This window comes from Haliaeetus albicilla, chromosome 1 (assembly GCF_947461875.1).
Source record: "Haliaeetus albicilla chromosome 1, bHalAlb1.1, whole genome shotgun sequence".
NCBI lineage: Eukaryota > Metazoa > Chordata > Aves > Accipitriformes > Accipitridae > Haliaeetus > Haliaeetus albicilla.
This window is the reverse complement of record NC_091483.1, coordinates 2118421-2145384: the sequence shown is the minus strand read 5'-3', so window position 1 is coordinate 2145384 and position 26964 is coordinate 2118421. Positions and strand designations below refer to the sequence as shown.

Sequence of the window (26964 nt, the reverse complement as noted above, 5' to 3'; positions counted from 1 at the left end):
TATTTCCACAGCGAAAGAGACTATGTTTAGAGCAAACGATTTTAACTTCCCTTAGTAAATAAAGGAAAAAGATATTTTAATATCTGATACTGTGTTTTACAGGTAATTGATTTTAAAAAATGACTTTGCTTCCCCATTTATGGCTCAGAAGCAATAAAACCACCCCCCCATTCCATTCAGAAATTCACCACAGAGATGTTGCAAGTAGAGAGAGCCAGGAAAAGGGAGAGTGTAAAATACTTTTTAAACCAGACATCGCATTTCTCTATAATGGTGGATTACCGCAATCATTTTCCCTTCCTTCACAGAGCGCAAGAGATATAATACTCATGAGAATTATGCCTCAGCCCTTCAAATGCCAATTACCATATTATACAGTTTAATCAGAGATGATATTTGTTGGAATGAGCAAGTTGCAGACAGCCACTGGGCATTACTGTGGAATGCAGGAGTAGAGGGAAGTCCTTCTTCATGTTTGGCTCTAAAAATTGGACTGCTTACGGGGTGTAATGTGCCTGGCTCAGGCTTTGGTGACATGGAAGTTCATATAGCCGTCCCTTCTCTTGTGCTGCTCTGTTGGCATCGGGCACAGATGCAGACCCTGCCTTCCCCCCTCCCCTCCTTTCTGCCCCATTCCGGTACGGAGCCTTTCATGGTCTCTGAGGATTGCCAGGACAGCTGTGGTGGCATGAGGAGATGGATCTCCCAGAGCAGGGCGCTACCCGTGCATTGCTGGGAAAAACTGCGGAGAGGGAAAAGGCTAAGCCTTTCCCAATTTTAGCAAAGAAGCACAAACTAGTATTTAATGCAAAATCTGGGATAGCACTTCCAAACTTTCATTTCAGTACTGGTGTGTTTAGGGTCTCAGTGACTGTTCTCCTCTGCTTTTGACAAAGGCTCGTTGCTGATGCTTTTAAGTGTACTTGTGCACAGAAAGTTACATGCTGGCTTTTCTGTCGCGGTCTTAGATAGGAGCTAAAGATGCACCAATGCCTTTTGGAAAGAGGAAGGAGCATCTGAGAATATAGCTCATGAAGAAGAGCTCTCAAAACAAGTCTAATAAGTTGATGCAATCTTGTAGCGTAGGGAAGACTAGAGGCTTTTTCTGCTTTTAGAGTTAATCAGAGGTGAAGTGTTGAGTAAGGGGAGGGGGGCTTATGAGTGGAAGAGGAGCCAGTGATACGCATTTCCACCTCAGATTAAAAATGAGCATTTTGAAGAATTTTCATAAGCAGCAACAACTTATGGGACATGAAAATGTAAAACAGTTTCCCTAAGTCTACCCCATGCTTCCCGTGAATGCTACTAAAAATTGCAGTGTGTTTTCCTACAGCTTTTAGTGGCTGCAGATGATTATGGGGTACTGTGACACAACCAATACTTGCAATTTCTTTTTAAGACCCAGGTGGGAAGGGAGTATGTACCTGTACTTTGGCTGCTTCTACTTTTTCTGTTCATAGCCATGATGAGCACTTTTTAATATTTTAATTGTTTTTCAATTTTACCTCTGATGACTTCCTAAAAGGATAGCAAATAGTTTAATTGAATTAGGCTAGTAGTTTCTGATATGTACAAGCTCAGGCAACTCCCAAACTATGTGGGAAAAGTGCCTTTTGAGAAGATTGTCACTGAGAAGATAAATATTTTGTAACAGTAGAAAGCATGAAAGACAAAGTGTGGTTGGGGTCTGTGGTGTTCTTCAGATTGTGTTCCTTTTAGGAGTTTTTTTGCTGGTTAGAAAAACTGCTGGGTGCTTGCATAACATCAGTTTTGCCGTTTTCTCTTTGACACATTACCCAAGTTACGGTGACAACTGCGGCCTTAGAGTTGTTTACTTTATGGATGGACAAATAATGTGATCATTAAAGATGCATGCTGAGGTCAGAGGTTGGCTGATGTTTGTTTAATTGAGTCCCGTGGCAGAAGCTGGAAAATCCTGGGCAGGAAAGGTTGTCGTTCAGGGCACATAAGAATGGTGAAATAGGCCAAATAATTTGAGTCTGACCTTCCTGCGTCTGGTGGGGCTTTAGGGTTTGGTGCCCAGTGACTTTAAACCGCTTTTGCAATTTCCTGATCCTAAACATGCTAAATCTATTCCTGTGCGATACTGTAACACAAACTCAAGGTCCTAGCATGTAAGATAGCTACTACTGGGTTTGGTATTTTTGAATTATAATAAACTAGATTCTACAATGCTTTAGTGTTTTACTTCACATCCCGTTAATGGAAAAAAAGAAAAAGAAGGTAAAACCTGAAAGAGAACAAAGTCCCCCTATTTTAAGAGAAAACAATTCTATACCCGAACGAGATGGCTGGCACAATTCATTGATGAACATGAACCCAGAACGGGCTGCCATTGCTGCTGATTTTGCAACGCAAGCTGAAAAAGAAACAGATATTCCTGGTTAAAGAGATGGGAATTTCCTGGTGTGCACATAGCGCCAGTGGGTGCCAGGAACAGCAGAAGATCTTTCGTGCACAGAAGAGGTTTAATGACTTAGTGAACCTGCTGTACAGAATCAGTCAAAACCCAACAAGTAGAGGTTTTAGAAAAAGATGCTGACTTCTGGCAAGAACTGCTTATTTACCGGACTTCACTTATTTTATGGGCTATGATATATCATTACTTTCAGATTATATACGAGGATAATTACCAGAATTTCAGTGAAGTAGCTATCTCTTTATTTTCTGGGAAGACTTCATGTATGTATGTGTATATATATATATATATATATATATATTAAAAAATGCTCTTTTATGTACATGATTTCCCTCAAGAATACCTGAAAGCCTAAGGTTGTTTTAGCCAAGTGTTCTCCCTCTCGAAATTTAGCTTCACTAACATATAAATATACTGTGGGCTATACTATCCAGGAGAAGATTAATAATGATAATTGTGAGGAAAAAAAAATATTTTTTTGCACTGAGACTGTAGGGAGACAGTCTGTTTATTGGCTGGAACAGAGACTTGGCATGCTTGGATTATATTACTTTACCACTACTCACTGTGTTAAAGAAGTGCAAAATATTATTTTTGTTTTTCATGTGTTATGTGTGTTAAGAACTTTGCATTGAATGAGAAGTGAGCGTACTGGAAACTCTCATAAAAACCCGGGGATGGTAATGGAAATGGTGGGCGTGTAAAGACAAAATCAGGTGGCTTAGAGTGTGCTTACAGAAGTGAAAATTCTGGCTTAGGTACTTAGAGTATGATGTTACCTGCAGTGTAAACAATTTATTTACAAGACAGTAGTATATAACATTTGATATCAACAGGTGAGTAGTATGGGAACCTATGTGCATTCTTGTAGTTATTTATATGGTGAAGGTTGAATATAAAACTCTTTGCAAAGTAAGGCAAAGTTATTTTCATATATCATAAAGGTCAGACTCAACTAATCTCCAACAACTTCTTAGCAGAAGTAAAGCTGTGTATAAAAATGGGTTTGAAATTTTGCACTTACGGTCACATCCTCCCCTTGCATAAGGCGGAATAGATTCCTTATGTCCAGTCGAGCAGGGACAATTTATAGCATCTGGCAGCTCAGCTACATACATTTATGTGTACAGATTCAGAGGGGAATATTATTTTAAAAATATGCAAAATATTGTTTTCAGAGGAAAGGAAACAAAAGTTATGTACTACAAAAAACTTAAGACGTGCCTCAGTCTCAGGTTTAGTGTGAGCCTTAGAAACCTGGCCTATGTTCCTTAAGTGGTTTGCAACCACAGGCCAACTTTCGAGGGGAACACCCTGCTCCCCATGGGGAAGGATTTATGATTTTATTCAGGATGTATGAAACGCAGTGATTTTGGCTGGATTTCAGGAAACAAAAGAGGGGGGCAGTGTCTACATTCATTTACACCCCTTTCAGTCTGCTTGTTGTCAATGAAGCTTTAATGACAGTGAACAAAGGCAGAATGTGGGCTACAGGATGGGAACCATGTGCTTTGTAAGAATGGCAAAAAAATTAAAAAAATTGCTGACCCTTCTGTGAGTGGAAGCTGCTGGTGCTCTGAAAAACAAGGCTGCAGCAGAAAACAACAGCAGATTCAGAGAGCCCCCATTAGGGACCTTTCTTCTAGATCCTGAGTTCTTGTTCTCTCTGACCTACTGAAATGATCTGTTATAATACAGCGTGAACTTAGTCTTTGGAAATAGATGAAATCAGTGGTGTTTCCAAAATTCATGTATGTGCCGACAAGTAACTGTATTCCTGGAATATGCAGGAACTTTTCATCCCTTGAGCTGTGCGAATGGACGCTTATGCATTTTGAGGGAAGCAGTTTGAAACGGAATTTTTAAAACCTAAGAAAAGTGCACGGTATCCAGCCAGTTGAAGGAAATGCTTCCTGCTGTTCCTTGTCACTGATAGTTTAATGTTATCTAACACATGGTAATTTTCGTTTAATGAAAGCGGTGTGTGGGGGGAGAATCGCTATCTAAAATAAGCAGTTTCTGAGCCAGATCCCTGGCTCGCTTCCATTGCCTCTGCACCGCTGGTGCACGAGGGAATTCCTCGGTACCACCGAGCCGCGGGAGCCTGGCCCCCGCAGCACCCTCTCGTTCTGCCTTTCACGGGGGGAGCACGCCCGGGACCTTGCTGAGGCGAGGCAGGAGGGTTACTTAAACCATTTGTGAACTCTGGCAAGCCCCAACTGCTGAAACAGCCCTTGGGAGGATGTTGCAGCTGAAGGCAATTTTGAACAGTCTGAAGCAGCTCCGTGCGGCTGAGTGGGGTCCCAGCAGGCCCCCACGCGGGACGGAAAGTCCTGAGACTCTCGCGGGTTCTCGTTGCTGCGCTCGGATCTTGCTGCAGGAGGTGGGGACCGAGAATCTGCCCCCAAATATGCTATCGATAGCTTCAAAAGAGAGAGACAGGCTTTGCTGGATGGGAGAAAAGACTCCTGCCTATCATCGAAACATATCTGCAGTTTGTAAGCAAAGCAATAACTTAATAATACACTGGAAGTAACAGGTATTGCCTGGGAGGCTGAAAGTGAGAACTGAACTAGAGCGCTGTGTTCCACCTGGGATCTGCGAGAGCCTTGAGGTCATTGACAAAGATGTCTTGACTTGAAACTGTAAACTTTCTTTGGGATATGCTCTGCGCTTGAATAATCAAGTATGGAATGATTTATTGACATTTTATGCAGATAGAAGAATCAGTCTAAAGGGAGACAAATACGCTATTGAAATAGGTTTCTTTTTGATAGAAATAAAAATAAAATGCTTGGCTTGTTTCGCATCATGATGTAGCTTGCAACCTTCGACGTGTCCTTAGAGAGGAAGGGTTCATACCCACTACAGATGTATAATGTTAGCTATCATTAAATTTTTCACATAGTATCCAACATGTGCACATTGTGGACTTCATTAAGGCTCAACGAAAAGCTTTCACAGCCTCAGATTAATTAAAAAACAGCGGCAATGCAGCAGCATGCCCATATGAAACCAGAAAATTACCGCTAGAAATGTTAGCCACAACAAATTTGAAGTCTGACAGTCTCACCATACTAAGCTGCTCATGTCTGTCTTCCTTCTTGTGTACTAATATTCCTAAATGCATGGTAAAATATTAAAATGTAATTACGCAGTAGATTCTTGACTGGAAAACTTTCCCTCACCTGTAATATACGTCTGGCTGCTTTGTTAATATTGCCATTCAGGTACAACTTAAAATCAACAGAGAAAGTTATTGCAGAACCTGCACAAGAAGGTCACAAACTCCCTTTGAAAGCACTGATACTTCCTTTTGTTCACTCTTATGTATCTGATTACAAATTACTAAATCCTACTGCTATTTGAGAACTTTTAGATTCTAATCAGTACTTTGATGAACGTACAGCGCAATAATGCAGATGAGTGATGTCACCCTTTATGCATACAGCAGCATGCATGGACAAAAATGCGGAGAAACCGTTCAAAAGCATTGGGACCTTTGTGATCTAGGAGCTTCCTTTGTAATCAATCCTGACCGTAAATTGTTGCCTAACAACTAGACATTGTTAAAATGTCCAATTAAACGTTTAACAAAATCACATAAATACAAGATGTTCTGCTTAAAATGTGAAGAGTTGCCTTTATGTTGATAAAATAGAATGAAAATCTGGAATAATAATACAGAAATTGACTTGAATAAATGAGGAGGAAACGTAAGTAAGTTTCAGCAATGTCAGCAAATTTAAGATCTTTGATGAAATGATGCAAATGAAATGTAACGTAACGAAAGGAAAACAATGTAGCCAGGTGTTAATAAATAAGCAAAAAATTCCTAAAAGGTAGGGTGTTTTCGTAAAATGTGATGAAACCAAGTCACTGAAGTAAAAGTTATGATATAAGTATAAATACCATGCTGTGTCTTTTTTTTTTTACTGCAGATGACATGGTCCTGACATGTTCTTTTAGTCCGTTTAATACACTTATATTCAGTATTTTCACTGGGTGTGAAAACTCCATAGGACTATTCTTTAAACTAAGAAACTGGGCTGAAGGGGTGCAAGGATGGTGCTATGAATTTACAAAGGGGAAAGAGTGCAGAGATCTGCCTCTCTGATACCTGTTCAACATGAGCTGATGTCCCAGAAGGGATAATGCCTGTCCGTTCTTCTATAGTCTATATTTCTTTGCCTGGGTGGTTTTGCATTGTAACACCAATGTTCTTGTAACGTGGATTATGAAGGAGTGACCTTGCCTTCTTTTAAAACACAGCATTAACCTAGGATAACTGGGGAATTTCCTGTGAAGAGGACTTTCTTGCCACCTCGCACCGTGCGTGGGTAGTTGCGTGTGTTGTTCTTCTGAGGTTACCCATGAAAACGATAACAGGAAAAGGAAATGTAACCAAAGCATACGTTCCTAAATGCTACCTGGTGCCAAGAAAAGGGTTCTCTGTAGAGGTGCTGCAAACTGAAGGCACCTACCTTTTAGTAACCTTCCTCCTTTTCTCTGTCAGGGACTGCTGACACTCCCAGCCCTTCAGGCTGGTGCATCTGAAGTACAGGAAAAAGACTTTTCCTGTAGAAGTTGTTTGAGTTTCTTAGATATACTTCCTCCCTCTTAGGTAATCAATGCTGCTTATTGGTCGTAGAAGTGATGAAACAATCTGCTGTGCTTATATCAAACTGGCGATTGAAATAGCATAAACATACCGAACCACTTGGAAGTTTGTCACCAGAACTGAACAAGTATTCTATGGTATTAGCTGTGACCATGGTTATACATTCAGCGTAGTTTGTTTTCAGTTCAAGTACTAGAAAGCAACTTCTGCACTGTTGTAAATTTAACCTATATCCCTTTATTTTTCTATCCCGTTCTTTCTCAGTGTGTGTATATATATATTTATGCAACTCCAATTGTCTATGCTGTTTTATCTGGGAAGCCCATTATACAAACGTAATGCTTTTCCCAGCTGCAAATAGGTTCTCCTATGTGCAGCGTGTCACTTTTCATTATCGTGGGGTGCTCTTTTCAACACTTAAGCATGTCGTGTCACCACATGATTACCATTTAAAGCAGTAGTACACTGCTTTTAGCAGCGAAAGTCAGTATTACTTACGTACTTGGTTCCCTTGTTGATTGTAATATGGGAAGTCACTATCCTCTAACTGGACAAATTTCTTCCAAGTGAGCTTGAAATAAACACGGGTAGTAACACTGTATCAATTCATTTCATTTCCCTTCCTTCCTCTTCTTCCATCATGTCTAATACATCTGATGCGCTTCAAAAGATCCTGGGCATAAGATAAGGTGTAAGAAGTCTCCAGTTATTTCTAAAGAGATCAGGGAGTCTGAAGCATTGGAAGGGGTCACCTTGAATCTGTATAAGTATGAAAAAGGCAGGCATGCTAGCCCAGATGGTCTTTCTTTATACTTTTTATGCTATAAAGAGGGGCATTACTGTTGCTGGGAAGGAAGGGTTTTTATGATCAAGAGCAGAAGAAAAGGATTTAGAATTGTTAATATACTGCTTGAGTGCTTAGCCATTTATATTTACAGTAATTGCTTCTGGAAAAAAAAAGTCCTTTTCCTGCCAACATGTAGGAAAAATAAAGGCTGATTGAATTAAGTCTGGGAACCAGTTTGATTAGAAATTGAAACAAATCTCCTAGGACTCTAGGAACCTGGTTCATTTGTGGCATTCCTTCCATACTCTAATGGGCTCTAATGCTTGATACCGAACGATAAGAAATGCTAGTTTCTGAAAACAGCTGTTGTGGGTTTAGTAGTTTGGAACCACATTTTGAGAGCTGAATGTAAACCATAAATAAATGGAAATGCAGGCAAGTCAGATTGTTCCTCCAGATATGATTTGAACCAATGGTCATTGTTTCAAAAAAGTTCACAAAAAAGCACTAGAATTACACCTTTCACTTTTGGAAAGAAAAGCAAGATCACCATTATTCCAGCAAGTGATACTGTATAAAATGTCTGTAATGTGTAAAGGCATGTGTATGCTATGTGACTTTTAATAGGCACTTGGAGGTACTCTACATATCAGCACTTTGGTATTTTCTGTTTACTGAACTGTAGCCCAGTGCCATTTTGCTGGGATGGTGCAAGTATTGGTTCAGAATCTGATTAAAAGAAAAACATTTCTGTTCTAGACTCTTAACATAACTCAGGCCTTCAAATACCTGAAAATCATGACCCCACTTTCTAACTTTTCCGTTGCTCATTAAAACTCGTAAGGGCTGTTTGGCTATTAGTGCCTTGGAGGGCTTGGAGCCCTTCACCTCTAGCATCGTTCCTAGTGCAAACTTGAAAATGAGTTTCTTGAGGCACTTAGTGGGCCACAAATTGTGAGCTGAGAGCGAGAAAATCCTTCGGTCGCTAGACGTAGCAGTGCGCTTCACTTCCCTGCTTTCTCGCTCCTGTTACTTCCACTCATCACAGTTGAATTAGGTCAAAACTCCTTGGGCCGTCCCTGACGTAACCTGCAGCTCGCAGTCTTGTGTGTCACCATCCGAGAATGGAGGCTTTGAGGATGGGGGTAAAGGTTTGCCAGCCCACCAGCAGAAAATCTGCTCAGGGACCTAAGATTATGGATTTCTGGTGGTTTTGCCCATTTCGTGAGTCATGGGTAAAACCAAAAAAGTCACACGTGGACTCGCTGCATGAAATGGTAGTGGAAGTAAACAAACACTGAAACAAAGAAGAATATTTATGGTGCATTTATGAAACACAAGCTAGGAAAGGAGTTTCTCCTCTGCCAGTCTTGGAAATAAACTCTGTGGTTTTGCATATTTTTAAATGGAAAATTGAAAGTTTCCATCTATTGGTGATTGTAGAGATAGTATTTTTAAAATGAAGTTGTGTAATAACAAACACATTTCACAGGTAGCTGTGTTTTCCCGGTAGCTCTTTGAAAATGACAAATTAACGATGATTATAGTTTTATATAATGTATAATTATCTATTATTTACAGAATAAAGAGTGAATAGTGAAAGTAGAGGTCATGCCATAACATGCAGTACATGAAGTGCTAGAGAAGAATACTTTTTTATGTGGCCACTTCTTTCATCATTCGGAAATTGTGGGAAAATGTTTCTAAAATACAGCCTTGGTAGGCATTATATTTTAAACTGCATTTCATGAAGCAGACAGCACAATAACTAATTAACATTGACTTCATTTTAAAATCTTAAAATGTCCAATTTTTTTGGTATCAGCTAATCATAGTAGAGTCTTGTTGAATGCAATTGCTACTGGATTATTTTTGACATATTATAGAATATATGTCAGAACTGAACAATGTAAATTCAGCCCACTTTTTTGAAAACAGGTTTTCACCAACTTCAGTGTGCAATGGAATGATATTTGATAATTTTGCAACAATTGCAAAATGTGGTTATTCAGAGAAAAATATTTGAAGAATTGTATGTATAAGGGGTGCAGTTGCACTTTGCATACAAAAATCTTGTGCAAATAGAAGTAATAAACCCCATGCGGTGTAACCTGGAAGCGTAATGCGTGGACACTGTATGTGTAGTTCTGAAAAAACTTTTTATAACCTGGCTTCCTTAGAGCAAATTCATCAGGATGCAGTTCACCAGGATGATCTACTGAAGACAGATCTATCTTCTGCCTTAGCAACACACAACTTTTACAAAAAAGAGGTAATCTGAAGCATTTGAATTATAAATGTTTACAAATGATTGAACTTAAAAATATAAAATTTATTAATTACATTCAAGAAGTAAAGGCAATAAAAAAATGCTGAGTTAGCAGGTTCAGATGAAGGTTGTATGACATCTACCGAACATTTCTGTGACCCGAATCTGTGGGCCAGATGAGAGGGACAGGGGGAAGATGGTGATGCGTAGCTGATGTTTCAATACATTCTTGTACATTTTCGGTGGTTTCGGTTTGCTTTGGTTGTATGTCTGATTAGATCGGCTGGATGGCTTTCATGCTCACTTGGACGCTGTGCCCAGTGCATTCCTGTGTGCACTTCATGACGTATGGCTGTTGGTTAAAACCTGTAGAATACCCCACCTACCTAAAAGATTTTTAAAGGGTTTTGTGCACACGATTTCAGTCTCAGGCTTAGGAAAAAGAAAGGATTCATTTATCACTGGAGGAAGGAAGGAAGGAAGCTGGGAAAGGGAAGGAGAAGGAGGCAGTGGAAAGGTAAGCAAGAGAAAGTGAGAGAAAGCATCAGGTGTAGAAGTATGAAAGAATGAGGTGAATATAAATGAAGCAAAAAAAATGCAGTCAGACATTGTTTTTCTTTAAATGCCCTGTAAGCAGAGCAGTCAACAGGCAGACAATTATACCACCAGGCGCTTTAGATTGCATTAGGGTGCAAGGCAAGCTTTGCTCTCCATGGTTTATGATTTCATTTGAACCCCCTGAAAGGATAAATGATATAATTTGTGACGTGACTCATACAGGAAAGCGGATAATCAGTGGTGTGCCATAATACAAGTGAGAAAAAGACAAAATAACAGTCAAGGATCGGTTACAGTAGACATTGTGTTCCTTTTATCTTCTGATATTATTTATCATATTAGTATTATCATTATTATTTGCTAACGTTATGATATCACCTAGTGACAAAAATTCAAGGCTCAGAGCCAGGATCCTAGACAAAACAGCCTAATGCTTATGGCAGTTTCTTCCTTTGTGGGTTATTAAATTGTTCTGTGAATGAAAATAACGATAACAACAAGCAGAAATGTGCACCACGCTGTGACCAATTTCCTGCCACACTATGAGTGATGCACATAACTGCCTTCTGCAGCTGTAATGATGCTCTTGGATGGAGGGAGCCTGAGTGCAGACCTCAAGAGTGTGGCTGGAGTGACCTCCTGAACTGCGCTGTTAACACCGAGAAGTTTTTCAGACTGCACAGCTTCCTGCGTACTGAGAAATGCAAATGCAAGAAAATAGGTGTGACAGGGCTGGTTGGCATTCAGACTGAGATTTCAGTAGGGATTTACTGTGGGGATATCCGTTCTGTGGCGAAGTTAAAAACTTCCTAGCTTACCATCTGTATCTGCGTTTTGCTGCCTTTTCTCTTCCTGTGTTTTTATTTATTAAATTACACTAAAGGGCACCAGAGCAAACCCCTGATGAAGATGAAGTGCCCTGTTTTTTTCCAATAAATGAATAATAATTTTAAAAAAGTCTATCATCAGCTTTATGCAGAGCCTTGAGCTATGCTGTGTGTCATATTTTTCTAAAACCCTTTTGTTAATAGTTTTGTAGGCAGACTTGAGAACTCCAAGAATTAGCTAATGTTACACCAGCAAAAATGTTTCTTGAAAAAGACAGATATAAGGAACGTTTCTACTGGGGATTACATTTGGTCATATTTTTTCCATTAGATGGCGCTTCTGTGGAGTTCCTAGACTCTCACTGGAAGATCCTCCAGGCTCCTGGACTGTGATGCACAATGTCCCTTACGTTCATTAGTAGCTTATATTGGAAGCAGAGGGCTTCTGAGCTTTTCAGCTGTAATTCAACAACATTAGTCTTAGGCAGGAAAGTGAAAATTTATTTACTGAAAGTAAAATATTTATTTTGGCCAGAATGCAATTTTTGGCATAAGTACTGACACCTTTTAGGTCAAATTTTGGTAGTAGGCTAGTAAGCCTGTGATTACAAACACAGGCGAATTTAGTAAAAGTTAGTCCAATCCCATTCCTCTTGGTGTAAATCCAGAGTATTTTGCTGAAATCTATTGCCATCTGACTAAACTTTCTGTTACTAGGGTCTGCCAGTGTACACAGTATTTGGTGTTATCAGCCCGGAGTACGTGTATATTTAGATTTTCTCATTATCATAGAAAAACTAGCCAACCCACTTTATAATTAACTATGAGTGTAATGACAACCTAGCAATCCTAAGCAGGTGACATAAACTCATGTTACTGATGTGACAATTATCTGGTTTAGTAATAATGCTCAACTGTAGCACCAACAATAATAAAGCAGAAATGACCTCCTGAGGAAAGTGAGTATTACTATCCCTTTTATGCAGACAAACTGAATCCAAGAGGTTAAACAGCCTGTCTAGCACTTCCATGTAAGATGGAAAGGAAACGCGTGTAGAGAAATGATGAATTATGCCACGTGCATAGCGTTACTTGTGACTTTTAGATCAAACTTTGCTGTACTTCTACTTTAAAGCTTGTGGAGGTAATCAAAACAAGACTAAGTGCTTCCCTTCCCTACAAGATGAAACTCCTCAATGTGCTACACAGGAGATGAGTTTAGTAACGAATCTTTGCTTCATTGCACTCAAAAAAATATTTTCTGCTTGCATGTAATGGGATGTCTTTTTCCTTTGTTTTCTAGTTGGTCACTATCTTCATGCTTCCTTTTCCAAGAGGACAGCTGTTAGCAAGAGCCATACAGTTCCTGGAAAAGTCTGGCCTTTGACAGCTCAGAGAAGACAGTAATTGTAAGTTTGGAGTCCGTAAGACTTAGTCTCCATGTTTTCCAGGAGATTGTGTAGGCAGTAAATGCTGGTATTTCACGCAGTGGTCACCTGCTAGAGAGGTGTGACTACCTGGGGGTGCTGGGCCACGCAGAACTCTTGGCACTCTGCAGAATTGGCACTCTCACCCAAAGAATTAACACAAATTTTACTCGCTCCAGAGTTTCACCTCTCTTTTGAGTGTCCCAGCCATTTGACCAGAATTTCCAATTTTGATTCCCTAAATTGAGACATTGGAAACAGAAGCCAGATGCTTAAACTTAATAGAATAAACTTGCTGTGGAGGCTCTGAGCATGCTGCACTCATAATGTCAAGCACCCTAATGCAGATACTTCAAGCTCAGCAGTAGGTATCTAGATTTAGCAGCTAAGCCTAAATTTACACTTGTAGATCTGGCCTGTGCTTTTAGATGTCAGAAATTATTTAAGCAGCTATTAGGCCTGCAACAAATTGCAGTGGAAAGATCAACAGAGCATGGAGAAGCTCTGTTTACAAGGTACCAGAGACCACTTGCGTAACAAAGCTGTCAATGATTTATAAAGTGTACAGACACAGTACCGCAGAAAGTCTCACTCAAAACAATTGGTTACTCATTACCACATTGTTTCAGTGATCTTCTCATTTTACTGGATGTACTGGACAGCAGGAAGGCCTGCCCATCTCTTTAGCACCTGATGATCCTTGGACAACTTTGTTGCCCTCTCTGTAAATTAATGTCAGCATTCCTGCAGGAGTATAGCACTGCCTACTGAAGTACAATGCCTGTTTTATTCGAATGTTCTCTGGGAAACAGTTTAGAGAGCATCCATATCAAACAATTTCTGCACTGCAGTATTTGTACCTTGAAGAGTTAGGTCAAGGGTTTTGGATCAAAGCCTAGCCGAGACTGCATACATCATGGGGCCCAGGGAGAGAAGCATTAAATTTCTTGCTTAAAATTGGCTGTTAAATGCAAATGCATCATCCTTTGTGTTATATAAAATCCAAGCTGAGTGTTCTGTATTTTCTTGAGGCAGCAAACTGTTGAACAGGGTCCCCTTCATTTCAAGGTCTTTAAATCAGGCTCTTGATGAATTCATTAAACTATATATTCATTATAGGTGATGAAAAGTATATAACCTTTCCGGGAGGGAAGTGGTCTGCTCCATAAATAAATCTAGCCCTGTAAATTAAAGATGTGCTAGAATGAAATACCTGGATCCAACAGTGCTGTAACTTGAGCAAGGCAAGTATTTGTAATGGTAGCTTTGGGAAGGAGGCTACTCACAGTGGAATGGATGAACCTTACGAAGTGCCCTGATGGTCTAAGAATCCAGGCTGCACTGGATCAGGGGAAGAAGTAAATTCCAGGGTCAAGGTCCCTCAGGGAGGAAGCCCTGCCAGAGTTTCTCTTTTGCAATATATTGAGCTCCTGTCTGAGCATGACCTCAGATCAAAAGCACTGCAGTATTACACTAACAGAGAGGCCTAACAAGCCAGAAGGTTTTGGATTATATTCTGAGAAGTTGTCTCTTATGATCTGTGTCCTTTAGGGGATCAGAGGACAGGTACTCATGGAACACTCTCCCTAGTTTCTTGCTCTATTTAATAATGAGTTCATTTCTTTCTGTATTGTTTGCAGTTCCCCATGACTATGAAAACTGGCTCTAGCATTGAAAGCACTGTAGTAGCCTAAGGAAGAATCAACGAGTCGATGTATTCCACATACCTGTGTTGGCCAGAAACATAGAAAAGTGCATGGTCTTTCTCACTGTTGTTTTCAGGCCAACTACTATCAGGTGGCAACTAAGTACTTAACCAGATCCATATCCAGTAGTGTCAGGTGAGAAACAGCAGACGTACTCCTATGCAAGAAGGTCAGGAATAGCCTTTGCCATATCTTGCTAGTGATTTTCCTGACATGCGAGGACAACTTTGGCTTTCTGTGGGTTATACTTCATGTATATCCTAAAACCAAAACATCATTCAGCCCCTAACTTAACCAGAGACTTCAAAAAAGCCCCAGTCCTCTCCTTGTATTATCAAAATTTCAACACTTTGGTTTTGGTTTTTTTTTGTTTTGGTGTCGTGTCGTGTCCCGTGTCCTGTCATGTCCCGTCCCCCCCCCCCCCCCCCCCCCCCCCCCCCACTTTCAAATGAACTGTGAAGCTTTGCATACTTTGGTTCTAAATGTAAATGCACTGCAGACATCGATCCAAGGCATCATTTTCTGACCTTTTTCTCAATTGCAGCTTGTTCATGGTATCATTGTCAAATTTCTTGGCACAGGGAATTGGCCACAATTGGTATACTCTGCAGCGCTTGCTATAGCGGTTGGATGCCAATGAAGAAGCTTTTATAGCAATGGTAGTGTTACAGCATCTCAGTATTTTTTCTTAACGGTTGGACACAATCCAGTCACAAACATGGTAGGATACAAATGTAATCTGTGTTCGTGGAAAAATAAACATCCCAGGTAAGACCTAAGTAAATCCTACTCAGTACTGACTGTGACTAAGGTATGAGCCAGATCAAGTATGGAGAAACAAATATTGTCCTCATATAAGGTTCATATGAAAGCTCTACTGTATTAAATCTGTAGCTGTTTTACATTGGAGTACCAATTCACGCTACAACCAACTTAAATCTATTAATTGCTACCTTAATTTTTTTGAGTTGGGACTCTCCCTCCTCACTCTCTCCCAGCAATTGAATTTTGATCCCGTGGAACCAATTCTGCTCTCAGTGAAGCTCTCAGGAGCCCTGCAAAGCTACTGTAGACAAAGGGGCTATAGTCGGTCACTTACCAGACACAATGTACTTTTTTTTTATGGTTTAATGCAGACTCAAAATAAGAGCCACATTTTTTAATTTTAGCATGACAAATCATGTGCACCCACAAATCATGCTATTGTCATCAGGGTCTTAAAAAAACATGCTTCTTGGAGAAAAAGTAGACTAATGCAGTTAAACAAAGTACATTACAGGAGAAGGAGAGGAAAATCCACAGAGGCGGAAGGGGAAATTAGTGTACAACTTAGTAGTGCCTTTAAAAATCTCTCTTTTGTGTGTGAAATATTAAATAGTGGGCTGGAAAAATGTAGTCTTCCTGCAAGAATGTATTGCTTCCTTCACCATAAATATCAGTGTCTTAAAATGAAAGTTTGCCAGTGCGTGAATTGTACTTTTATTGTGGTGCAAGCAAATGCTTTGTGCTGTTGAAAGAGTCTTCCTTAATAAAAAGCAAAGGCTAGAATGGTAAATCTTTTGAAGTTTCTCCTAAACATGTAATATTTAGCTTGAGAAGCAATAGTGAGGAAATGAACATGATAAGAGCTCATTCAGTAACAGCCCTAAATTGATTATTTCCTTCCTTATGTAAACTTATCAGTGAGCCCTTTGGGCTCACTTCCGAATACCAGCTCAGCACAAGAGTCTTATCACAAGGAAATGGAATGTAAAAGCCCTGACAATTTTGATAAGGCACGTACTTTGGTTATGATCCTATCTCACCCCTCCTCCCTTTTAAATAATTCATCTGCACTAAAAGGGGAGATGCCCTGCCTCTAACTTTTGTATAAATATAAGTTGATGTTGTTATATTCAGAGTAAACTCTGATTATTTATTCTGCTGGTTTCTCAGAATATTCTTAGGTAAAGAGACCAGAAGATATATTGACAGTTATAAGCAGCTCTGGAATGGAGTGGCATAGTGCTCTGAATAGATTATTTCTGAGTTTTTAGAGACGCTTGTATGTCTTTTAGACACAATCTAAAGATTCTCAGTAGAGTGGATACTGTAGGAAACTTAAGGCTCTCTGTTTTTATTTGCCACCTTCACCCCATCCATGATGCCCTCTGCGGGTCTCGCAGCTCCATGTGACGGCAGAACCCAGACTGAATAAGGATCCAATAGCTCACAGCACAAAAGTCAAACAAGCAAACTAAAAAAACCTACCACGCAAACACCAAACCACACACACAAACGTACATATGGCAAAAGAAAACTGGCAAGCAAGCTCTACCCGCCAACCACCACAGCCTAAAACTTCACATTCTAGCAGCCAGAAAAACAGCAAAGCAGCCCAAAATACAAATTTAACTTCATTCACTTGTCCCAGTAAAGTAATAATTTAAAAGTGTATGTAACAAGTTTTGTGGTTCATTGCATTCCAGGACAGCAAAGCCTGATAAAAGTGCTCAAATGACAGTACTGTTTTTGTTTGAGATGTGATGACATGCTCCTTAAGCAAATGTTATAGGCAGCAAATCCATGACCCGGTAAAATACACTCCAGACCATCAAAGTACTTCTACAGCTTGATGAAATCCACTCGTCTCTAGCAAGAATGACCTAAAACTCTTTAGAGGGAAAAAAAAGTGTGGTGGAATTCAGAAAGAATGTTTTTTAAGCAAACAATGCCATACCAAAGTTGAGTGTAACTTTTCCAGTGAAACCTAAAACTAAGGCAAAATTTCCTGATTTATTTTTTCCGCAGAAACTCAAATCTTGAGTCATTTTATGCAAATTAGAGAAAAATTATGACTGAAGCTGGACTGACATATGATTTTGATTGGCTACTTCGCAAAATCTCCTCTCAGGAATACTCATCATCAAAACAATGTCATAAATCAAGAGAGGGCTTATCCTAACAGTGTTGAAGTTCATGGTAAAGATAGCATTGATTTTAATAGGGTTAGGATTTCTCCAAAATTTTCATGACGCTTTGCTCCTAGACTTCTTCACAAGACATCCTGAATGCTTACTGTTGAAGAAAAGGTCTGTTCTGATGGCAAGTATATTTGGTGAAGCAGTGTGATTGTGACAGAAACAAGACTGGAAAAAGGTCATGGACCAAATCCAGAATGTACCTACGTGCGCACAATGCCCCAGAGGAAAGGAAGGCTTTCTGATGAAAGACTTGGGGTCAGAATAGATGAATCTATGTTGCCTTTGCTTTGTCTTTGTGTGCAATATGAACTTTCATAACTCTGTGCTTTCTACACCATACTGATACCACCACATATGTAACAAATTGTATGTACCTGTAAGAAAATCTTGTTAATGTTTTGGGAAAAAAAATAATCAGAATTAAAAGGCATAAGGAAAAACTAGAAACTTGCAAAGTGAATGCTAGGTAGCAAAATAAGAGAGGGTGTAACAGCATTGCCTGTCATTTATTTTTTTGGGCCTAGAGCAGCAAAGTCCTCAGGGAAAGGAATTACAGTAGGAGATACTATCTTATTTTAGTGCTGTATTTCCTATCTTATATTTATAGCACGTAGGATTTTCATTATAATTGGTATAATCATTCATGAGTCTATTTTGTTACACAAGCGAGTAAAGATCACTTTGCTGCTCCGTGAAGCCTGGCTTGTTTTATGGAGTTTAAATTAAGGCCTTCAAGATATTAGTAAGGTGGACAAATACTATTGCTGAAATTTTCAATCTAACAACCAAACTGGTGTTCAAAGCAGAGAGCAGATGGAAGGGCTGGGACTTTGCACCCATTTCTGTAAATGCTGATGTTTGTGTTTAACTCCGTAGGGAAAAAAATTTAGTGACTTCAGATACTCTGCAGCAACTGGCTGTAGCATGCATGGGTTTTGCTTTGTGACACAGAGCTCGAGCACTGGAGGAAGGGCAGAGCAAATAATTAGATGGTCTGTAACTTAGCACAACCTCAGTTCATAGTAGGCTTTATTGGTAGTGATAAAAATGAGGGTGGCATTATACCAATCAGTCATTGATTGCTTGAAGGTAGAGAACAGGGTAAATTTAGAACTTTCAGAGAGAGTTCTCAGCAAAGTTCAGTTGTCCATCTGTGATTTGCATGGCTGAGCTTCTTCGGGTTGGATTCTGCCACCTTTACTGAACGTAGTACTATACTATGAGAAGAGGCACATCGGAAAATTTTTGTGGTCTGCTTGAAGGTGGCGGACTTGGGTATTTATTTAGGTCTAATAGACTCAAGTACTTGGAGACCTGGGGAGCTTATGTAAGGCACTGGCTAAGTGAGCATGGTATGAAGGAGCTACATACTGCACAGCTGAAGAAAGACAGATGGAATAACTGCACATTCTCTCAGTAGGTGTCTGCCGACATTTCGTGGTGATCTGGAGACAGTTGTGTGGCCAGCGACTTTCTAATAAAAAGATCTGCAGGGTCCCAGTGAAAAAAGCCCCACAGAACTCTCTCAAAACCTTACGAAAACAGACCAGATGAAGAAAAGGATTTTCATATCTTGTGCTTATTAATTGTGAGGTTTGGAAACACGTAAAGATCACCTACTACCTGGGCCAGCCTTCAGGCTTCTGTAGTACTTTGTAAGAGTTTGGGCTGAATTCAGGTCTCAGGTATTTTAAAAGATAAACCAGTACATTTTCTTGTCTTGAAACTTGCAGAAACTGTTTTAAGGAGTTCAGCTTGTCTGTTTGGGTTAAGTAGAAGGGCATGAAGTCAGGCTGGTTTATTAACTAACAATAAATATGTTTCCTTCTTTGCTAAACAGGTACACGTTGCATGAAAACAATACAGAATGCATGTGCAACGATTCCATCAGGTAACTATATGTTTACAGCCAAAATTAATTGCAAGATAGTTTTCTCGTACCTGAATTCAGCTTTTGAAAGCGCATTTCCATTACTTCTTTGTCCTTTTTTTACAAGCTACACTTTTTCCGCCTATTAAATATAATTCCTGCTAATAGATGATGCATTTTCTGCAATGTTGCCAGTCCTGAATAGTTGCCGTAAAAGATGCAAGTCTTGAATCAAAATGTGTTTATTGTATACTGTAGCTCTAGTGCTAGTTATGTATTTATTAGATATGTGAAGCTGCATCATACATTGTCACCTGCATTTCCAGCAAGCGAATAAGAGGTCAGGTGAGGAACATATGTTCACTTTGCAGGCTATCACAAGACTCAGGGGAGTGGTGTAACTCAGGAGCCTCTCTGCCAGCTGGGGTGATAAGCTATGAGGTGACATACAGGTTAGTGTTCTGTGCCAGACTCGAGTGCTGAGGAACAGTGCAAAGGTTGTGTAACACGGTGGGGCAGCGTGTAGCTGCTCCAGTGAGAAAGTTCCCAGGGAAGGGTTGCAGCCTATCTCACCTGCATGCTTCACGTGGCAACGTCACGCTGTGGAAGCAAATTATTATCACCTCCTGGGGCCGTCTTCTCAGTGTTGTTTAGCGCCCTGTGACTGGAAGGGTTATTGTCAGAGCAGGTGCAGGTTGTCCTTTGTAGGAGAGCCCTTCTGCTTGCTTGAGAACCAGCGGTTTACAGTTGGCCTAGGGGTATTTAGCTCATATTTTTGTTTCTGTGGACATGTAATATAGGTGACACAATCAAGATCTGAATCACTGCCAGCGTGAGTGGTAAAAATAACATGGTGCAAAACAGATTCTTGTCCATCTCAGATAGCATCATGTGATAAGCCAAAGATACGATCTACAGTGGCTTCACAACCAAGCTAGAGATAGGCATTAAATTGACTTCTGGCTTAATATGGTTGTTCAGCGTGTTTTTTTTCATGACCCCATGAGTGGTGTAACAAAGAACACTGCACACCAATCTGTGAAATTGCTGTGTTTTAAATGTATGTTAAATTCTCCACTCCATAGAAGCTGTACCATGGAGTAGACACATTTCCTCTTTTGGAGAGTTAATCTCATAAATTAGCGTTACAACAAAGCCTGAAGAAGCTACCTCCCCTTCCATTTCCTTTTCTTTTGTGGTAGATCAGTTATTCACAAGACATTCTTAGTTTCAGGAACCAACTCGTTGTTTTGCAAAACCTTGTTCCACCCCTGCTTTCTAGTAGAGACCTGTTCCAAGCTGTGTTCCACTGGCTGGGAACACGCACAGGCAACAGAAATGCTTTTATTACAAAACAGTCTTTGCAAGCATTGTATCTGCTCCCCACCCTAAAGATTTTGTTGAGAACAAGTACACCTGTATGCATTTCCCTTGGGAAATTCTCCTTAGTGGCTTTAAAAACTGTTACTAAAAATCTGCATTTGAGGAAATGGGCTATACATCAAAATAAGCGAAGAGATTTCTCAGACATCTTCCGTCATGATCTGTGATGCTTCAGTGCTAGTCATTTATGCTACCATGGGAATACATTTCTAAAGTAGCATGCATTTTTCTGCTTTTAATGTTTCCCAAATCTTGACTCAATTCTGTGAGGTACATTTTGCTTAATTACATCCAGTATTAGAGTTTCCATTCCTTCAGGTACTGAATTCCCTGCTAGTGATGGAAATGACACCTTTCCTTTCATAACCAGTAATCACAATAACTGTAATCTACACTCTGTATGTTTATTTTATGTGACATCATTGACTCTTGAAGCTTGCATATCCAAAGGTGACCTTGTCCTGATACAGATACGTGGATATTCTCAGGGTCTGCATTACCTTGTGTAAGTTTCAAGAGGAAAACATATGCTAACATGGAAAAAAAGGAATATTAGAAATGCTTGTTACAAAATTGGAAACAAGTCTCACCAAACCTCAGATTTTTATTTTTTTTGAGATGAGATGGAATGGAAACAGAAAAAATGTTTCAAAGGAACTGACTGTGCGTAAGATGTGATTCAGGCTCATGGAGAAATTTGTTTAGTATAAAATCTTTTGCAGAAGACGTGTTTTGATTGAAGGCAGTGAAATGAATGGGACTAAGATTAAAATAATTATTATTTTAAAAAAAACTCAGTAACCTCTGTGTCTCATCCTTATGCACCTGTCCTGGTGCCATGTAGATGGTTTCTGCATCACGTCTGTTCTATAGAAATTGAACATGCTTTTTAATTGTCTGAGGGCTTGCTGAGAAATGGGTTTGTTAGGGTTACGGCAAATAAAAGAAGATCTCAGCAGTCAATTATTTCTTTGTCTAAAAGAGGTCATTAAATTTGATGATAGAAGCTGTCAATGTATAAAAATATACAACTGAATGGAAGGTGAGAACAAATGCTGACAAGTGTAGTATACAGCCAGTGGTCTTGACAAGACACAGAATTGAATTGAGCAAATGGCTCATAAAGCTCATTAGCAGGAGGACAGTAAAATCCTTCCTTTAAGGACATTTAGGTTTTTAGTAAGCATTTATATGGAGACAGGGGTCTACCCTGGTAGATGGAGGTGCTTTCTTTTACTAGGCACTGCAGACAGCACTGCAATATAACTTTAGTTTATTACGGCACTAAAACTGTTACAGTCTTTTTTTCACTTGAGTGAGGTTTGTCTCTAACCAAAAGGGGATAGCCATTCTTTTCCTATGCTGGCTATTGTTTTTGACGGACAGTCATCCCTGTGTCTTTTTTAAAAGCATGAGTTCACTTTGTGCTAAATGGCTGCAAGGGAAAATAATATAGAGTTAATTATAGAGGTTGATCAGTAACTTGCAACTACAGTAGCTCCACTTAACTTAAAAAAAAAAAAAAGGTAAAACAGTTACTCTATTCTCTGCCTTGTTGATTAGCATCATCCAGATGATAAAAATTAGTGATGGACAGCCATAGGACTGTCCAGCTTCCTGGGGGACAAGACAAGGACTGTGGTGGGTGCAGAGAGAGCCCAGGTTAGGAGCCCTCCCACGAGGATGGGGATCCGGCTGATGCCCCAGGTAGCAGATAGCTGTGGTGGCTGCTGCAGGGCGTGCCCCTGGGATAGCTGTGGGTGTTGGGTATATGGAATCATCGGAGCCAAGTCTCCAATAAGGCAGCTGACCACGTTGAGCTGAGGTGGGGGGCTGTCTCAGCAAAAGGCCACCAGACTGCTCCTCAGAGGCAACAGGCCCTCTGTCTGATGTCCTGGCCTGCTTGTGTCCACCACTGGTGTGTCACCACTGCCCACGGTAAAAGACTGCTCCTGCCAGCTGTGGCCCTACCCGTCCAGTCCCCCCCCATATGGCGTGTGGCTTCTGTAAGGTGCCTGCCAGGCCCACGGTCCTGGGTTCGCTCAGTTGTTCCAATCTGGATGCTTGTTCTGGGGAGGTGCACAGACACTCTCATTCCGACTCGCAAAAGCGTTTTCCAGAGTCACTCTGAGGTCACAGTGTCCTCTCAGTCACTGAGGTCACTTAGACATAACCTAAGTGTCTTTAAGAGTCCTTCGAAAATTACTGCCGGTATTTTCTCTGACCAGGTCACTTTCTGCTTACTGACAAAGAGCATGTTTTGTAATACTCGCCCATTTTCTGTCAAACTGAATGAGGTAAAGGTCTTGCAACACGAAAGTCCTCATTTGGACCGAAAGCTCATCTTCAAATTCATGAGTTGGGTTAGAGAAAAATCTATCTAAGAACACTGACAAATCAACACTTTCAAAACCAGATTTACAGTAGTGTTTGAATTTCATGTAAACTTTGGATCAATTCTTTATTGATTTTATTCAACTGTTTCTTCAGATAGAGTATTTAGATGAAATAAGATTTGTCTTCCCGTGACAATCCTTGTGTTGATTAAGAAGAGATGTGCACCTTGTTATTAGCAACCTCTGTTACAGAAGCTCTCACATATCTACTTTGTTGGAAAAAAAAAAAAAAGAAAAGGAAACGGAATAAATATAGGCTGCCATCACATGCAAGCACCAGTCCTAAATCGAGGTCAGGTGCTGTGGATCTGGTTCAGCATGGCAGAAATCCTAGTGCTGTGCAAAGCAGGACCCTGTCAGTGCTGCTAACCCCAGATACGATGCTGAGCAGTGGTATAAACCAGCTGGCATTGTAAAGTGTGTCTGTGAGTTTCTCCTCAGCAGAGCAGCCTCCTCATTCCCAAGAAGGTCTCAGCTGTAATCTGAACGTTTACTTTAATCCAGGAACATCTAGAACTTGCAAACTAGAACGTCTTGCAAACACGTCTGTCTCATATGGACACCAACAATGAGCTTTAAGCTGTCTTAGAGACTTCTTCTGGATCTATTTTTTCACCTTTTGCTCTATGACAAATTCCAGTATACTTATATTAGCAGATTGTTCTTATTATCCACAAATCCCACAAAATTGAATATGTTTTCCACTACATCTACCTTACTCCAAGACAAAAAAAAAAAAAATTATAAACAGCCTCATGTACCCCATGTTAGCTAGGTCAGAAACCACTGTTTATGTCACGCCTATCATTAGTCAGGTTGACCAGTCTACCTTGGCATACTTGACTTTAAACCCATACCTAACCTTAACTCCAGCATGACGGTTCTGTTCAGATCAGACCTTTATGCTTTCAAGCCCTTCTGAAGACACTTACTAATCTGGGACTTTGAGTCATTTCACGTCTTTTGTAGCTGTTTAATTGAGTACTATGTAAAATGCTTAAAATTTTATTAAACCACTGGGTGTGTTTAATAGCGAACAGAACTAAACAACCAAATAAGAGCAGCAAACCAGCAGGTATGTTAGGAAACATGGCAGGCTCTGCTTCTTAAGTGGGTGAGACAGACAATTATTTACTATATTTTGAAAGCACCTGGCACTAAGTTTACTGGCCATCAGGACAACTTGAGTGAAAGTGGTGTTTATCACAGTGCCATGTTAAGTGGATTTGAGTGCAACAGAAATAAACAAAACAGCCCCTGGAAAAGATGTGGGACTTTCAAACTGGTGAGTGCTCTGGTGTTGCAGAAAGCTCAGGTCATTTATTAGGAGCCAAACAGTCAGCACAGATGACAGTGTGGGCTTTTATGTTTGTTGGTTTCTTTCTTTTGTTTTTGTTTGTTTCCTTGTAAAGAAGGTGGATTTCATACAGTTATATTAGTGTGCTACCTCCCCTTTCACTTAAAACCAGTCTCTAGCCTGCCCATCTGACAGATCCTACATCTTCTTTCAAATGCATTCCTTTGCTTGCCCCCTCATAAGGAAACCTCCCCTTTGCTGTTCTACTTTTTCTTATCTGACACAAATGAAACAATTCTGGTTTCCTCTAAGTGTGGTAAATGATTTAAATTTTTACTAACCATTGTGATACATGCTGCCTGCTTTTCAGAAGTGGTATTTTGGTAGATGATCTAAATGGACAGATTGCATGCTACAAATTCCAGGATGTAATCATCTTGCAATCTTGCATCTTGCTTGCAAAGGTTGCAAGATTTGCATATTGGCGGTTTTCTGCAACTAGAAGTCACCTTTCTAGCCATAGAATGGGCCTCCCATTACTTCTAGCCAAATATCACTTCTTCATTTGAAATGAAGAATGTCAAATAATTTCCGAGTTCAGCATGTTACCCAGTTTACCAGACCCAATAATTTCAAGAAGTCCAAAATGGAAATCCAGGACTTCGTTTTCAGGTCAATGATAGTGGTGGAGAGTTTGTAAGACATCCTCTTAGCCTCCTTTTGATCTACTAAAATTTCTAGGTGTGGAATGTGTCTCTACATTGCCTTAAAGTTCTCTGTTGCATAAGTAAGCACTCTGATGGGAGAAAGCTCATGCACGCATTTTCTTGTCAGTGGTCTCTTGTGACAATTGTAGTTGTTCTCTCCAAATTTGACATGAGATGGTGAGTCTGGATAACTAGGAGAAGGTCATGGTAAAAAAACAGTTCTGCCACACTTGTTCCTCCCCTACCCTGAGATCCCTGATATACCTTATTCAAGTGGTATAAATTACTGCTGGCCCTGGAAAGAATCTATATTCAGGCAAAAAATGTTAGAAACAAAAGTCAAAACCACTAGATATGAACAACTTTAGAATGTGTTAAAAAACAGTGAAATTTTACCATCTTGCCCTCTGTCATTAAAATGTGAACATTATTGTAGTTTTCTTTCTTAATAGTTAAGGATTGTACATTGAAGTCTAAGAACACGTTCAGAAGGTTGGTATTAAGTACCTTTTCTCAAAACTTTGGCTGCTATGAATATTGTTACTATCAAAAAAGAAAAAAAGTCAGCATTTTTGCCTTTTAATGGCATAGTATAAGGCAAAAAGTAGTTTTCATTCTTAGCAATTTCTATTTTTTTAATAGAAAATGTATTTGCATCTTCCATTTCACATTTTGGGATAAAACTTTACTTCTATTTGGTTTTGAAGTCCAAGCACAATATTTAATTCCTTTAATTATGCCATCAGCATTTTATTGTCTAAAATACTATTTTTTCCTGTTAACTAGCTGTTTCAGTGCATTTGTCCTAGATAGAGCATCATTTTGATCAATGATGCATTCAAACTATCTATTACAGAATCCTCTAGAGTTTACAAATAGGAAATCTGGTGGATTCATTGTCTCATATGCAGCTAATTGGTAATCTGCAGTAATTTATCAGATAACAATTATCCCCAGTAGTTTTATACAGTATTTCTGGGAATCATCCTTTGACACTTTGAGCATCTGAGCGTACATGTTATTAATCTCATTGGACATCACTCAGCAGCTACCATTCCCCTGTCTGCAGAAGGTGGTAAAGAACCTGCTAGATTATCTGTAGCACAGCTTCTTGAAAGATACCTGCTTTCTCTTGACTGATTTTTTTTTTGGTCTTGTTGTCTTTGATGAAAGTGAAAACACATATAACATTGCTGGCTGCTTACCTTTGGTATTATTCTTGAAATATTTGGTGGTTATGATGAAATTGTTCCACTGATTAAAGAAGTAAAAGTATTCACTAGACAGGGAATGTACGCAATACATGTACCATAGGATGGAAAGGACCTCCAGAGAATGAGTGCAATCTCGCTGCTCAAACCAGGTCCAGCTAGACCAGGTTGCTCAGGGCTGGTTCAGTCAAGTTTTGAGTGTCTCCAAGCATGGAGATTCCTCAACCTCTCTGGGCAATTTGTTCCAGTGCATGATCACCCTTGTGATTAAAAAAGTTTTCCTTATATCTGGTTTAAACTTCTGGTGTTCCAACTTGTGTTCATCATCTTTCAGTCTATCTTTGTGCTAACCTCTGAGAAGAGTTTAGCTTGGTCTTCTCTATAGTCTCTGATCAGGTAGTTGCAGATGGCAATGAGGGGTCCCCCTAGTCTTCTTTCTGTAAGGCTGAATAAAGCCATCTCTTTCAGTCTGGCAAACGCTCCAGCCCTCTGTGCCTCTGGG

General features: G+C 39.9%; 1 long non-coding RNA gene across 2 annotated transcripts in view; it reads left to right on the top strand.

Annotated features, from left to right (window-relative positions):
• Positions 1 to 26964, top strand: part of LOC138687681 (uncharacterized) — a 250329-nt gene that overhangs the window by 185106 nt on the left and 38259 nt on the right. Inside the window, exons 5-8 of one of the 2 annotated variants that reach the window (XR_011326800.1) lie at positions 9430 to 9567; positions 10029 to 10120; positions 12806 to 12911; positions 19439 to 19489. This is a non-coding gene — a long non-coding RNA (uncharacterized lncRNA). The remainder of the gene's footprint in view (positions 1 to 9429; positions 9568 to 10028; positions 10121 to 12805; positions 12912 to 19438; positions 19490 to 26964) is intronic. The other variant, XR_011326805.1, reaches the window with a different exon arrangement.